Source organism: Medicago sativa, chromosome 2 (assembly GCF_051527215.1).
Source record: "Medicago sativa cultivar Bolivia chromosome 2, Bolivia_mono, whole genome shotgun sequence".
In the NCBI taxonomy this organism is placed as follows: domain Eukaryota; kingdom Viridiplantae; phylum Streptophyta; class Magnoliopsida; order Fabales; family Fabaceae; genus Medicago; species Medicago sativa.
Window position 1 is genome coordinate 34,269,327 of NC_140750.1, and position 17,106 is coordinate 34,286,432.

The 17,106-nt window shown below is 34.0% G+C and overlaps 2 long non-coding RNA genes across 2 annotated transcripts; both read right to left on the reverse strand.

Annotated features, from left to right (window-relative positions):
* Positions 1 to 6,429: 6,429 nt before the first annotated feature.
* LOC146946463 (uncharacterized) lies at positions 6,430 to 9,566 on the reverse strand. The gene is made up of 2 exons (XR_015028250.1): positions 9,425 to 9,566; positions 6,430 to 6,713 (listed from the first exon to the last, which is right to left on the reverse strand). It is a non-coding gene; the product is annotated as an uncharacterized LOC146946463 (long non-coding RNA).
* Positions 9,567 to 13,587: 4,021 nt separating this feature from the next.
* On the reverse strand, positions 13,588 to 16,717 carry LOC146946464 (uncharacterized). Its single transcript, XR_015028251.1, has 2 exons — positions 16,582 to 16,717; positions 13,588 to 13,871 (listed from the first exon to the last, which is right to left on the reverse strand). It is a non-coding gene; the product is annotated as an uncharacterized LOC146946464 (long non-coding RNA).
* Positions 16,718 to 17,106: the final 389 nt, after the last annotated feature.

The window sequence follows — 17,106 nt, forward strand, 5'->3', positions numbered from 1 at the left end:
TAAAACTAGTAGAAGATTGATTGCATAACATTGCAATAATTATGGGTCCGTTTGTTACGGATTAAAATAAAAGTGATTTTGACATAAAATAATTTAGAGATTTATTCTCTAATCTATTCTCTAATTAAAAAAACTTAATTTTTACCAAAAATACAATCTTATCCCTTCTTAATTTTTTGACACATCATCAAAATTATATCCTTAACCTTTTATGTCTTTTACTTCAACTTCCCCATATTTTTTCTCTCTTAAAAACAAATTAAACAAACTCAATCGATAAAACACACTAATTAAATCTTTTTTAAAGAAAAAAACAAACTTAATCTTAATTCCAATCAAAATAAATTTTCCTATAATTCAACTTTTAAATATCTAAAGCGTTAAAAAAATTACAATCTTCTATTCTCTATTCTCTATTCTTTAAACTCTAATCATGAAACTTAATGTCTACCAAAAATACAATCTTACTCATTCTTAATCTTTTGACACATCATCAAAATTATATCCTTTTGTGTGTTTTGTTTCAACTTCCCCCTATTTTTCTCTTTTAAAAACAAATTAAAACAAATTCACTCAATAAAACACACTAACTTAATCTACAAACAAACTTAATCTTAATCCCAATCAAAACAAATTTTCTTATAATTCAACTTTTAAATATCTAAAGAGTTAAAAAAAACAAATACAATCTATTATCATTTTTTTTATCAAATCTATTATCTTTCTCTAATTATGAAAGTTAATGATAAGTGATAAGTAAAAACACAACTTTGTCACATCTTAATATTTTGACACCTCAACTTAATTTATCATTTTGTGTCTTTCGTAACAAAAGAACCTATTTAGTTGAGAGAGAACATAAATTTCAAAAGATTGATGTGATATTGCAACAAAAAGTTTCTTTTATAATGATGTATCTTTTTTTTGTTGTGGCCGAGGTTTGAACCCCGGACCTTGCATATATTATGCTCTATCCCTACCAACTGAGCTAAGCTCACGAGGACATATTGGTGTATCTAAACAAACTACATTATATTATTATTTTTTAAAATGATTTTATTACCATAAACAAACACAAAATAGATTATGATATTTTTATAAAAATTTTAAAAAATCACTAATTTATTGAATGTCAATATTATTTTTATTTTAATTCGTAACAAATAAGCCCTACAGGGTTTGCTATAACTTTAAAAAAAAAAAAATTTAAACAAGAAGATAATTTTGTAACACAAAATCCATTTTATATAGTTGTATCCAAACAATTTTTTTCTTTTAAAGAAGTGATTGTTATTACGATAAACAAACACAAAACTGATTATGTTTTTTCAAAAATAATCTCTAAATGATTGAATATCAAAATATATATATTATTTTTATTCAATATCAAAATACATTTTTATTTTATTAAAAGCGAACCTTATATTCAATTTACAATTATTAAAAATAAGTTGTCATTATACCTTAAAAATTTTATGATGTTCATGTGCTTTTATCTGACACTGAGTCTATTTCATGCAACATAACTAACTTCCTATGAGTTTTTAGTTTTTAGGATGCAATAGAACTACCTTTCTATGAGTTTTTCTTTTGTAGGTAATCCAATGAAAAAATGACAATTGTTTACATATTTAGTCTAAGAAAAAAATTCATAAATATAAATTTTAATAAAAAATATTAATAAATACATTTCACTTATCAATAAAATAACAAAATATGATTAAGACAGTTATCTTCGATACTAACAAAACACTGAGAAATATTTTCATTAAGAAAAAAACACATTCAATTATATTTGATTGATAATCACAAAATAACAAAACTTCATTCTTAAAAAAAATAACATAACTTCAAGAAAGTTACAAAATATTTATTACAAGGCATATATCTATTTTTCAAAATATTAGACATTTTCAAGATTTTTTTTTTTCTAAAAATAATTTGCCTTTGTTTTTTATTTATTTTTTTCTTAGTCAAATGAAAAATTATATTAAATAAAAAGAAATAGATAAAGAGTCTGAGGGAATTAGACGTGACTCAGGTATAACACAAAACGAGGATACAACATAATAAATCAGACCAAGTAGATAGACCCAAATCTGAAGTAACAAAAATTCACCAATCACATGCGCAACCTAGCAAACCCGTATACGAGCGCGAAACCAAGTAACAAAAAAAAAAGTGAACCTTTGTGAAAAACAATTAATGGATCGACCGCCAACACAGTAAATAATACATTTGTACAATTTATACACGGGACTCATAACGACATCTTTATCAATAAGAAAATATTTAATATTTTAAATATTTTTACATATAATTAAACTAACCTCCCTTAAGATCTTCTTAAATAACAGAAACACCAGCTCTATTAACTAAATACTAATCTCCCTTTTTTTTATTAAATTGACAAGCACTTCTCTTATAATATAACATGGTTTAAACTTTGTTAATTCCATTTATTTTGAGCAATTAACTTCTTCATACAAGTATGAAACTCATTTAATTTTTGACCATTTTTCTTTCCATTTTTCAAGTAGGTAATTTTTCCCAACTTATTGTTCCTGGGTCAAGGTGGTTTAATTTTTAAATTCTAATGTAATAAAACGGATATATCGAAGATTATTTCCTTTTCATTGATCAACCACAATGTCCATCCACCAAAAAATATCTCATTTCTATATTTTCTTTTGATCTCTTCTGTAATTGTCGATATTAGATTCTATTTAGTGATAAAAACAAATGTTATTGTTTCTCCATTGCGAGAAAAACACTTCATTTAAATTATTTGTGAAAAGAGAAAGCTGATACAAACAAACCAAAATGACAGATTAAATTGTATATTTACAAAGTTATTGAAATGGATAAAATGAAGGGAGATTCATGTGTTTGGAAAATTAGAATGGGTCTCTGTGTTATTTAAGAAAATCTCAAAGGAAGTCAAAATAATTTCCCCTTTTATCATTAACGTTGGCTTTATCATTAGTTTTTTCTTATCTTCTCAATTCATATAACATTGCAATGTGCTTTGATGCACAACCCCCACTTTGAATTAGCCCGTGCGGAGCACGGGCTCGTGCTTAGCACATGTTAGTTGCTAGTTATATTTTAGAGATTTTGTGAAAAATCAGAATATATTTTGCGTTTGGTTACCGTAATAAAAATCACTTTTTTTAAACAAATAATCTAGTTTGTTTGGATACAACTATATAAAAGAGATTTTTTGTTACAAAATTAGTTCAATCTTTTAAATCATATTTTCTCTCTCCTCTAAAAAAAATCTATTATTTGAGAAGCTGCTCTTAACAGCTTCTCATTTGAAGCTGTTTTTAGATTTTTTTTAGATTCTGATTTTTTTTAAACATCTGTAACAAACGGATGCAATACTCTTAAAAGTGATTATTTTGTTTAAAAAATTGATTTTTTCGTTAAAAAAGCTATAACAAACGGGCTCTATATCTATATCTATACTATATATATATATAAAAAAAAATAGCCACTTTATGTTCTTTTGGGTTGACTTTTTTCTTTTTCCAAAAATACCATCAATTTTCAATAAAAATAACACATGTAACAAATAGATAAGAATAAATCTAAATAATAAAAAAATGTAAAATACACGATATGAATATATATATATATATATATATATATATATATATATATATATATGTCTGATTTTTTTCTTCATTTATCATTTAAAAAGTGTAACAAACTAGATGAATATATTTATACTTACTTTTTCATTATCTCAATTATACTATTAAACAATTTTTTCTATAATAATGATTGTTGTTGGTGTTATTAAAAAAAAAATTAAGTTGCTCCACCGCCAGAAACGGATGAAATCTTGACGAATCTGGTGAACTTGCTCCAACAACAAAATAATAGGCTCGAACGCATGGAAAAAAATCAAGAGAAGATTCCGACGGAAGTCGCCACATAAATCTAAGAAGCTCAGCAGAACAAACGCCATGCAACACCAGTGGCGGTAGAGGATGCCGCCTCCATTCCGGTGAACCGTCGGAAAGGAGGTAAGAAGCTTCCCGATGACTCGGACAGAGGAAGTAGCTGTCCGTCTCCTCGCCGTTCTCGCCGCGATAAACCCTCAGACCGCCACAGAGCGAAAGACTCTCCCCTGCGCCAAATTTGTCGAAAGAAGGAAGATTACTCTCCAGAGCGCCATCACAGGAACTACCGTAGATGACCTTTCACCAGGAAGATAGCGGAATATACGATCCCCCGCGTCTTTGCAAAACCACCCAAGCTAGAGACTTACGACGACACCACAGATTCAGACGAACATGTGGAACACATAGACACCATCCTCGACTACCACTAGGCGCGAGGCACGTGTCAATGTTGATAGAGTTGTGATCGGTGATCTAATTCAACAACAGTATGAAAAAAAGATAAGTTTATTGATGTCTCTTTTGTTTATATTTAATTAATTCTTATATTCATATATTCATTATTATTTATAGATATAATGTAAAAATTTATTAGCTTGTGTAGTGCCTCTACGTGATTTCCTTTGCCTACGTTTTTAATTGGAAGATGTCTTTGTATACTTACTTTGTTTTAAAACTAAAAAAAGATAATTGTAAAAAAAAATATTAATTAGCATTGTGCCTTTTTGTAAATAATTTTCATCTTATAAAAATATGGCTAAATGCAAAAGATGTCTCTATATAACATCTCATAGCATATTCAAAGAATTTAAAAAAAGTACTTAAATATTAGTGACAAGTTGATTGGAAAGATGAAACTCCTTGGAATATCATAACGGTCCCATTTTTAATAATAAAAGTTTAAAATATTTTCATTTCAAACGAGAGATGACTTTGAAATTGTAAATAAAACCTTCAATCAAAACAATTTAGAATAACTTTTATTTTAAGATGCGTTTAAAAAATGTTTATAATACATAGATAATACTTTTTAAAGGTAAAACTTCTGAATAAAACCTAAAACTAGACTTTGGTAAGATATGTACTTTTTAACTCGTGATAAATAACTTATACATGTTAAATTAGAAGTCATACTAGGGTGAGATATCAATATCTTAGCGATTTCTCAAATTCGAGATAAAACATTGTACTCCAATTATATAAAAAAAACTAGCGAAAAGACGGACACTCACATGTCCGTCTTTCGGCTCAATTTACTATGTTAAAGTTTGAAAATGATGAACGGTATTTTTTTATGAAATTTTGATTAAGACTAAAAATATAAACGTTTGTTGCTTTCAAGTTATAACAAACGAAGCTAATCATGATTATCTTATTTTAATGACATTAATAATATAACAAAAAAAAACAGTATAATCTAAATTCTTTTTTTTAATGACACCAACAACAATTTTACTATAGAAAAAGTTGTTTAAGGGTATAATTGGAATGATGAAAAAGTAAGTATAAATATAATCATCTAGTTTATTACACTTTTTAAATCATAAAGGAAAAAAAAAGAAAAAAATATATATATTCATTTTTTTTTTAGGGAAAAAAAAATATTCATATCGTGTTTGTTACATTTGTTTTAATATTTAAATTTATTCTTATCTATTTGTTACATGTGTTATTTGTATTGAAAATTGAGGGTATTTTTGGAAAGAAAAATCCAACCCAAAAGTGATGAAAGGGGTGGTTTTCTTTATATATTGTATAGATTAAATATTCCGGTGGTGGCTCTAATATGCGGCAATTTATCTTGCATTTGATTTGGTTTGCTACTGTGTAGAAAATATGAAAAGAAAGAAATAACATAATCTTCAATGGTAATGAGTGCTCGATAACGCTGTTAGTGGACAAAATTAAGATGTTTTCCTATTCGTGGTTGAAGGCGAAATTTGTTGATTTTCCCTTCAATTATCATGGTTGGTGGCTTAGTCCGATCGCAATGTTTGGCATTGTCTAGTTGTTATTTCTTTCCTTGCTATTGTCATTTTTTGCTTTTCGTTTTGTAAATATTGTTTTGACTCTATTGTTCTTCTTTAGCACATCTTTTGCTAGGAAGGACAAATTGTTTTGGTAATATATTCCATTTTAGCTTCTTCAAAAAAAATTAACTATTAGAATAGTTTTGGAAGATATAATAGGCTTAATTACACTTTTGGTCCTCGTGTTTTGGCCTACTCGCAAAATTGGTCATGCCCTTTTAAAACAGGTCAAAACTGTCCTTTAGTTATCATTTTTGTTGCACTTTTGGTCCTACCCCCCATTTTTTCCTCCAAAAACGTAGATGTGGCAGATTTTGGCCTATGTGGCATTACCAATTTGGAAAATACTATTTACATGCCATTAAACACAAGGATTTTTAATTTCACAAAAAAAAGAAAGAGGATTTTTAATTTCTGTAACACCTTATTTCTAATAAGCGGTAAAACGCGCGAATATACAAATATATTCTAGAAATAGATGCTACGTCTTCGAATAAACCACAATACATACATGCATAAAGATCATGTCACATCACATAGCAGCGGAACATATACATATAATCCATAAACAACTCCCAATCTCAATATAATAAAATTATATCCTCCATATCTCAAATACAACAATATATCAACAACTCCAAGATACATAGTCAAAATGAAACAACATGCAAGGCCTATCCTAGATCAGAGCCCTAATCTAGACACTTGCATGAAAAAGAGAAACTCCACTCCTCGGCATCAACAAGCAACAACTAAGCATCCTGCACGCCGTCTACCCATCCATACAGAGAGGTAGGCGGTCCACCACAGACCACTGAGGGTTAGCATTACATCATCATAATCCATAAAAGATTTAAACAAGAACATTGGAAATGAAAGATATATTCAAGAATACAAAATAACAAATCATACATGTATTCACAGTATTCATGATTCTCATACCATTCAAATCATTCCATATCATCATTCCAAGTTCATATCAACAAGTGTATCATACACGTATCACATATACATAACCCTTCCTCCTAGAACACTAGCATCACATGATCATTATTATCCCCCATCACTTACATTTCAAGCTATCACATTATTTTCATAGCATAGCATGCATATTCAACCTCTAATCAAGTCATCAACAAAAGCTCATCATTTATCAACATCAATCAATGAAAACATTACTCACTTCATTACTCCTCTAGCATGCTTATCTCAACAAGTACAATTCGTCATATCGAAGTTATAAGCAAGCCATCATCATTATCAAAGAACATCACCACATTATATATGTATATATACATATACAAATCTCACCTCATCATTATTATTAAAATAACCATCATCAATTGATTCACCAAGTGTATAAGCACAAACAATTAAGGCATGCAATTAGAGCATAATACAATTATTCACAACCATCCACAAAATTCACCAATGTACATATACACCAATCAACATCATCACAACATTCACCAAATTTCACCAATACACAAATTCACCAATGTACATATACACCAATCCACATCATCACAACATTCACCAAATTTCACCAATACACAAATTCACCAAGTCATATATTCAATTATGACACAACTCATCAATTATTCAAATGCATGCAATGTTCTAGACTCTTCTCTAGATGCATGTGGTACCAAAACACCTCAAGGTCGTCACCTTCGATGCAACAAAAACATCGTACTCACCTCAATTGGATATAAAATCCGCCACCATCAGTCTTGGATATAAAATCCACCACCATCAGTCATGAATGCATGAAGATATGACTCAACTCAATGCATATGTTCACACAAACAATAATCACCTCAACATCACCAATATTTGTATATATGCAATCATCAACAATTCACCTCCACATAACATATATATACAATCACCGACAACATTCACAATACAAGCAACATATAGTTGTCACACACATATACATCACCAATCATCTCCACATAAATCGACATATAGTTGCCACATTTCTATATAATTCTTTACAATCCAAATAAAGGAACAAATACAACATATGATCACAAACATCATATTCATCACTCAATAACCATTCATACACCATTTCATAGTCATATTAATCTATTCATAAAGGGTTCATAAGCAATTGGCTCTCAAAAATCATTTTATACCAAGTTCGTCTCCAAAAAAACACAACGTTGAAAATAATTGAGCACCTAAGCCAAAACCAAGTAGACGAGCTCAATTGCCTATGCCATGTATTCTCACAAGTCACATATGCGTGTAATAGAGATTACATAAGCAATTCATCGGCCAAACATGACAAATTCAATAAAAAACTCAAAGTTCGTCTCACTTTATCATTTTTCACAAAACTCTCATTTTCAAGCAAAACAAGCTAAGACTTGATGGAACCAATCACAACTACTTTTTAAAATCATATGAACAAGAGTCTAGGCCAATTACAAGCAATCAAGCCTTAGTTAAAAAATTAGCCTATGTTCGTTTGAGAAAAATCACAAGTTTCAAACCATTTGAAAATTCGAACATTCAACAAAGCCAAGTATGTTCCAGTTGAAAAGTAAGTGAAAACAGTACAAGAACACCTTCAAACGGTCGCTACGGACCCCTACACGACTGCCCCCGACCCCCCGAACACGGAACAACGGGTACGTTGCCCTGTGCAGGGCGCCTGGCGCCAGGAGTGTAGCGCCTAGCGCTAGCTCTCTGAGTGTGGGCGCCTAGCGCCCTAGCTCAGGTGCAGCGCTCCGCAACGTGTGTTTTCGCGCATTTCGGCCGCGGGTTTATGCCGTTTTCGCCCCAAAATCGGATGTTTAAAACCCTTCAATGTCAAAAGTGATCCGAGGCATAACCCGAGGCTCCAACACATCAAACTCACACGTTTCGTGGCATTTGAATAAGTTATACAAACCTTTGAAAATTCATTTTCTTAAAACAACAAGTTTTCTTCTCTAATCAAAACCAATTTTCACAACAACCATATTCAACAACAACATAACAATTCTCATCACCAATTCACAATTAATGATACCCAATGTATCAAATCAACATCAACATGATTCAAATCATCAACAACAACAATTGAGCATGAATCCATTCATAATTCATCAACCACAACTTCACAATTCATCAATTTCATCCAAAAACATACTATGCTCATTTCTACTCATTTTGACATACAAATTCAACAACAACAACACAATTATCACACTAATCATGTTCTCAAACATAACAACAACAATTATGCACGAATTTACATCAATTAAAACCAATTCATCAATTTCATCCAAAAACATACTATGCTCATTTCTACTCATTTTGACATACAAATTCAACAACAACAACACAATTATCACACTAATCATGTTCTCAAACATAACAACAACAATTATGCACGAATTTACATCAATTAAAACCAATTCATCAATTTCATGAAAATGGGTAAAAGAGAAAAGTTATGAAATTATGAGTGAAGCCTAACCCTCTTACCTTAATTCTCCACAATCACTAGCTGGTGCCTCACTTTAGCTCCAACCCTTGATTCTCTAGCCTCTCCTAGCTCTCTCTAGTTCCTTCTCTTCAAAACCCTTTTTCTCCTCTTAAGCTTTCTCTCTAACTCTCTCTAATTGTGAAATGAAATGAAATGTTTGTAAGACCCCCATTTCACTACCAACTAGTGTTTATATAATCTCTACTCAATTGGGCTCAACTCACAATGTTTTAATGGGCCTAACCCATTTCTATTCTAACCCAAAATGTTACTACTCACTTAACGGTAAAATACAACGCTAACGGTCACTTAACGGTAAACTAAATAATTACCCCACTCTCCAACACTTAGTAAAATAAAACCCTCACTAAGCACTAAAAATAACTTCCGGCAAAATTACAAAATTACCCCTGCTCTCAAAATGACCAAAATGCCCCTAAGTCCAAAATGACTAAAATACCCTTCTAACACCGAATTCTACGAATCCCAACCAAAAATACACACAGAGGCAATTAATCACATAAGAGCACATAGAACACACAAATACATAATTAAAATAAATCAAGCGAAAATCGGGCTGTTACAACTCTCCCCCCTAAAAAGAATTTTCGCCCTCGAAAATTACCTGAAGGAAACAACTCCGGATACGAAACCTTCATCCTACTCTCCGATTCCCAAGTGGCACTCTCACCCGTCGGTCCAACCCAAATCACTTTAACCAAAACGATCTCCTTGCCACGCAGACGCTTCACTTCACGATCCTCAATCCTAACTGGCCAAGTCTCAGCGGTCAAATTATCTCTAACTTCCAAATCATCCACTTGGATCACATGAGACGCATCATACACATACTTCCGCAACTGAGACACATGAAACACATCATGAAGATTCGACAAAGATGGCGGTAACGCAATCTGATACGCTACAACCCCAACCTTCTCAACAATCCCGAAAGGTCCAACAAAATGAGGAGTTAACTTCCGACACTTCAAAGCACGTCCAACACCGGTTACAGGATTCACTCTCAAAAACACATGATCACCAACCTGAAACTCAATATCCTTCCTCCTCTTATCATGATAACTCTTCTGCCTACTCTGAGACGCTTTCATCTTCTCTTGAATCATCTTAACCTTTTCCGTAGTTTCTTGCACCACTTCCGGTCCTAACAAGGCACCTTCACCTGACTCATACCAACACAACGGCGTCCTACACCTTCGACCATACAAAGCTTCAAACGGTGCCATTCCAATACTAGAATGAAAACTGTTGTTGTAAGTAAACTCAATCAACGGTAAACATTCAACCCAACTGACACCTTGTTCCAAAACACAAGCCCTCAACAAATCTTCCAAACTCTGAATAGTCCTCTCCGTCTGACCATCAGTCTGGGGATGATAAGCAGAACTCAACCTCAACTTAGTTCCCAAAGCATCTTGCAAACTCTCCCAAAACTTAGAAGTAAACCTCGGATCCCGATCCGACACAATACTAGAAGGAATACCATGCAATCTAACAATTTGCTCAATGTAGACCTCGGCCAACTTTGCCATAGACATACCGGTCTTGATAGGAACAAAATGTGCCGACTTCGTCAACCGATCAACAATCACCCAAATAGAATCAAAACCCTTAACAATCTTCGGCAACGCTCCAACAAAGTCCATTGATATACTATCCCACTTCCACTCTGGCACAAACAACGGTTGCATCAAACCCGACGGTTTCTGATGTTCAATCTTGGACTTCTGACAAACCAAACAAGCATACACAAATTCTGCGATCTCTTTCTTCATTCCAGGCCACCAAAACAACCTCTTCAAATCTTGATACATCTTAGTCGCTCCTGGATGAATACTCAAACTACTTCTATGACCTTCTTCCAAAATCTGTCTCTTAAGCTCAAGAACACTTGGCACACAAACACGATCATGAAACATCAAAACACCGTTCTCATCCAATCTAAAGTCTCCACCTTTGCCTTGATTAACCAACACTACTCGATCTACAAGTTTCAAATCTTCCTTCTGACCATTCTTGATCTCCTCCAGAATATTACTTGTCAGCTTCAACATTCCTAACCTCACACCATCCGGCGTCAGTTCACTAACCAAACTCAAGTCTCTAAACTGTTCGATCAACTCCAACTCTTTTACCATCAAAGCGGACATATGCAACGACTTCTTACTCAAAGCATCAGCAACAACATTGGCCTTTCCAGGATGATAGCTCAACTGGAAGTCAAAATCCTTAAGATACTCCAACCATCTTCTTTGCCTCATATTCAACTCTTTCTGGTCAAACAAGTATTTCAAACTCTTATGGTCACTGAACACTTCAAACTTTGCACCATACAGATAATGCCTCCAAATTTTTAACTCATACACAACAGCCGCTAATTCCAAGTCATGAGTCGGATAATTCTTCTCATGCACTTTCAACTGCCTTGAAGCATAAGCCACAACCTGATGATTCTGCATAAGCACACCACCAAGACCCATCTTAGAAGCATCACAATACACAACAAAAGATTCCTTCGGATTCGGCAAAATCAACACTGGAGCTGATGTCAACCTCTTCTTCAACTCTTGGAAACTCTTTTCACACTTAGCATCCCAAACATAAGTTTGTCCTTTCTGAGTCAATTGCGTCAATGGCAACGCCAACTTAGAGAATCCCTCAATGAACCTCCGATAATAACCTGCCAATCCAAGAAAGCTTCTAACCTCAAAAACAGACTTAGGTGATTCCCACTGCAACACTGCATCAACCTTCGACGGATCCACGGCGATACCACCTTTAGAAATCACATGACCAAGGAAACTTACTTCCCGCAACCAAAACTCACACTTCGACAACTTAGCAAACAACTTATTCTCCTTCAAGACTCCCAACACAATCCTCAAATGCTCGGCATGCTCTTCTTTAGACTTCGAATACACCAAAATATCATCTATAAACACCACCACAAAACGGTCCAGAAAAGGATGAAATATCCTATTCATGTATTCCATGAAGACACCTGGCGTATTAGACACTCCAAATGGCATCACAGAATACTCATAGTGTCCATACCTCATTCTGAACGCAGTTTTGGATATATCTTCCGCCTTCACTCTAATCTGATGATATCCTGATCTCAAATCAATCTTGCTAAACACTTCCGAACCAACCAACTGATCCATCAAATCATCAATCCTCGGAAGCGGATACCGACTCTTGATTGTCACCTTGTTCAACTGCCGATAATCCACGCACAACCTCATGCTTCCATCTTTATTCTTTACCAACAACACAGGAGCTCCCCACGGAGAAACACTCGGCCTGATAAACTGTTTCTCGAGCAACTCTTCCAACTGTTTCTTCAACTCACCCAATTCTGATGCAGACATCCGATAAGGCGCAATCGAAATAGGACTCGTTCCCGGAACCAAATCAATTGCAAACTCAACTTCCCTCTCCGGCGGTAACTCGGTAATGTCGTCCGGAAAAACTTCTGGAAACTCTTGCACTACCGGCAAATCACCAACTCCTTTCTCACTACTCTCCTTCAAGGAAGCAAACATCATGAACACACTAGCTTCACCATCCAAGGACTTCTTCACTTGCTCCGCGGTCAAGAACTTCCCACCTTCCTCAGCCACCGGCTTAGAAAACGTTACACTCTTGGTCAAACAATTAATGTTAACACCAAAAGTCAACATCCAATCCATACCGAAAATTACGTCCATATGCTTCAACGGAAGACCCACAAGGTCCAACTCAAAATCAAAGGAACCTTAACACAAACCACAACCAACTAAGCCTCGACAGCCAAAGATACCTTCCCTTGCTAGACTAACACACCTGAAGCAACCTGCTACTCCCCCACTACGCTCAAACCCGCCTAAAAGAACGGAACACCGGAACAAGTACCGACAGTACTTCCGTACATGTCGCATACAACGGGAAAAACAACCAACAGATAAGAACAACAGCACAACTAACAAGTATCGAAGGTAACTCATTACCATTCGCATACTAACAGGGAGTATCAACAAACACTAGTCTACTAGTCTGGACAAGACTGACCACGGCTCTGATACCAACTGTAACACCCTATTTCTAATAAGCGGTAACACGCGCGAATATACAAACATATTCTAGAAATAGATGCTACGTCTTCGAATAAACCACAATACATACATGCATAAAGATCATGTCACATCACATAGCAGCGGAACATATACATATAATCCATAAACAACTCCCAATCTCAATATAATAAATTTATATCCTCCATATCTCAAATACAACAATATATCAACAACTCCAAGATACATAGTCAAAATGAAACAACATGCAAGGACTATCCTAGATCAGAGCCCTAATCTAGACACTTGCATGAAAAAGAGGAACTCCACTCCTCGGCATCAACAAGCAACAACTAAGCATCCTGCACGCCGTCTACCCATCCATACAGAGAGGTAGGCGGTCCACCACAGACCACTGAGGGTTAGCATTACATCATCATAATCCATAAAAGATTTAAACAAGAACATTGGAAATGAAAGATATATTCAAGAATACAAAATAACAAATCATACATGTATTCACAGTATTCATGATTCTCATACCATTCAAACCATTCCATATCATCATTCCAAGTTCATATCAACAAGTGTATCATACACGTATCACATATACATAACCCTTCCTCCTAGAACACTAGCATCACATGATCATTATTATCCCCCATCACTTACATTTCAAGCTATCACATTATTATCATAGCATAGCATGCATATTCAACCTCTAATCAAGTCATCAACAAAAGCTCATCATTTATCAACATCAATCAATGAAAACATTACTCACTTCATTACTCCTCTAGCATGCTTATCTCAACAAGTACAATTCGTCATATCAAAGTTATGAGCAAGCCATCATCATTATCAAAGAACATCACCACATTATATATGTATATATACATATACAAATCTCACCTCATCATTATTATTAAAATAACCATCATCAATTGATTCACCAAGTGTATAAGCACAAACAATTAAGGCATGCAATTAGAGCATAATACAATTATTCACAACCATCCACAAAATTCACCAATGTACATATACACCAATCAACATCATCACAACATTCACCAAATTTCACCAATACACAAATTCACCAATGTACATATACACCAATCCATATCATCACAACATTCACCAAATTTCACCAATACACAAATTCACCAAGTCATATATTCAATTATGACACAACTCATTAATTATTCAAATGCATGCAATGTTCTAGACTCTTCTCTAGATGCATGTGGTACCAAAACACCTCAAGGTCGTCACCTTCGATGCAACAAAAACATCGTACTCACCTCAATTGGATATAAAATCCGCCACCATCAGTCTTGGATATAAAATCCACCACCATCAGTCATGAATGCATGAACATATGACTCAACTCAATGCATATGTTCACACAAACAATAATCACCTCAACATTACCAATATTTGTATATATGCAATCATCAACAATTCACCTCCACATAACATATATATACAATCACCGACAACATTCACAATACAAGCAACATATAGTTGTCACACACATATACATCACCAATCATCTCCACATAAATCGACATATAGTTGCCACATTTCCATATAATTCTTTACAATCCAAATAAAGGAACAAATACAACATATGATCACAAACATCATATTCATCACTCAATAACCATTCATACACCATTTCATAGTCATATTAATCTATTCATAAAGGGTTCATAAGCAATTGGCTCTCAAAAATCATTTTATACCAAGTTCGTCTCCAAAAAAACACAACGTTGAAAATAATTGAGCACCTAAGCCAAAACCAAGTAGACGAGCTCAATTGCCTATGCCATGTATTCTCACAAGTCACATATGCGTGTAATAGAGATTACATAAGCAATTCATCGGCCAAACATGACAAATTCAATAAAAACTCAAAGTTCGTCTCACTTTATCATTTTTCACAAAACTCTCATTTTCAAGCAAAACAAGCTAAGACTTGATGGAACCAATCACAACTACTTTTTAAAATCATATGAACAAGAGTCTAGGCCAATTACAAGCAATCAAGCCTTAGTTCAAAAATTAGCCTATGTTCGTTTGAGAAAAATCACAAGTTTCAAACCATTTGAAAATTCGAACATTCAACAAAGCCAAGTATGTTCCAGTTGAAAAGTAAGTGAAAACAGTACAAGAACACCTTCAAACGGTCGCTACGGACCCCTACACGACTGCCCCCGACCCCCCGAACACGGAACAACGGGTACGTTGCCCTGTGCAGGGCGCCTGGCGCCAGGAGTGTAGCGCCTAGCGCTAGCTCTCTGAGTGTGGGCGCCTAGCGCCCTAGCTCAGGTGCAGCGCTCCGCAACGTGTGTTTTCGCGCATTTCGGCCGCGGGTTTATGCCGTTTTCGCCCCAAAATCGGATGTTTAAAACCCTTCAATGTCAAAAGTGATCCGAGGCATAACCCGAGGCTCCAACACATCAAACTCACACGTTTCGTGGCATTTGAATAAGTTATACAAACCTTTGAAAATTCATTTTCTTAAAACAACAAGTTTTCTTCTCTAATCAAAACCAATTTTCACAACAACCATATTCAACAACAACATAACAATTCTCATCACCAATTCACAATTAATGATACCCAATGTATCAAATCAACATCAACATGATTCAAATCATCAACAACAACAATTGAGCATGAATCCATTCATAATTCATCAACCATAACTTCACAATTCATCAATTTCATCCAAAAACATACTATGCTCATTTCTATTCATTTTGACATACAAATTCAACAACAACAACACAATTATCACACTAATCTTGTTCTCAAACATAACAACAACAATTATGCACGAATTTACATCAATTAAAACCAATTCATCAATTTCATCCAAAAACATACTATGCTCATTTCTACTCATTTTGACATACAAATTCAACAACAACAACACAATTATCACACTAATCATGTTCTCAAACATAACAACAACAATTATGCACGAATTTACATCAATTAAAACCAATTCATCAATTTCATGAAAATGGGTAAAAGAGAAAAGTTATGAAATTATGAGTGAAGCCTAACTCTCTTACCTTAATTCTCCACAATCACTAGCTAGTGCCTCACTTTAGCTCCAACCCTTGATTCTCTAGCCTCTCCTAGCTCTCTCTAGTTCCTTCTCTTCAAAACCCTTTTTCTCCTCTTGATCTTTCTCTCTAACTCTCTCTAATTGTGAAATGAAATGAAATGTTTGTAAGACCCCCATTTCACTACCAACTAGTGTTTATATAATCTCTACTCAATTGGGCTCAACTCACAATGTTTTAATGGGCCTAACCCATTTCTATTCTAACCCAAAATGTTACTACTCACTTAACGGTAAAATACAACGCTAACGGTCACTTAACGGTAAACTAAATAATTACCCCACTCTCCAACACTTAGTAAAATAAAACCCTCACTAAGCACTAAAAATAACTTCCGGCAAAATTACAAAATTACCCTCCAAAATGACTAAAATACCCTTCTAACACCAAATTATACGAATCCCAACCAAAAATACACATAGAGGCCATTAATCACATAAGAGCACATAGAACACACAAATAAATAATTAA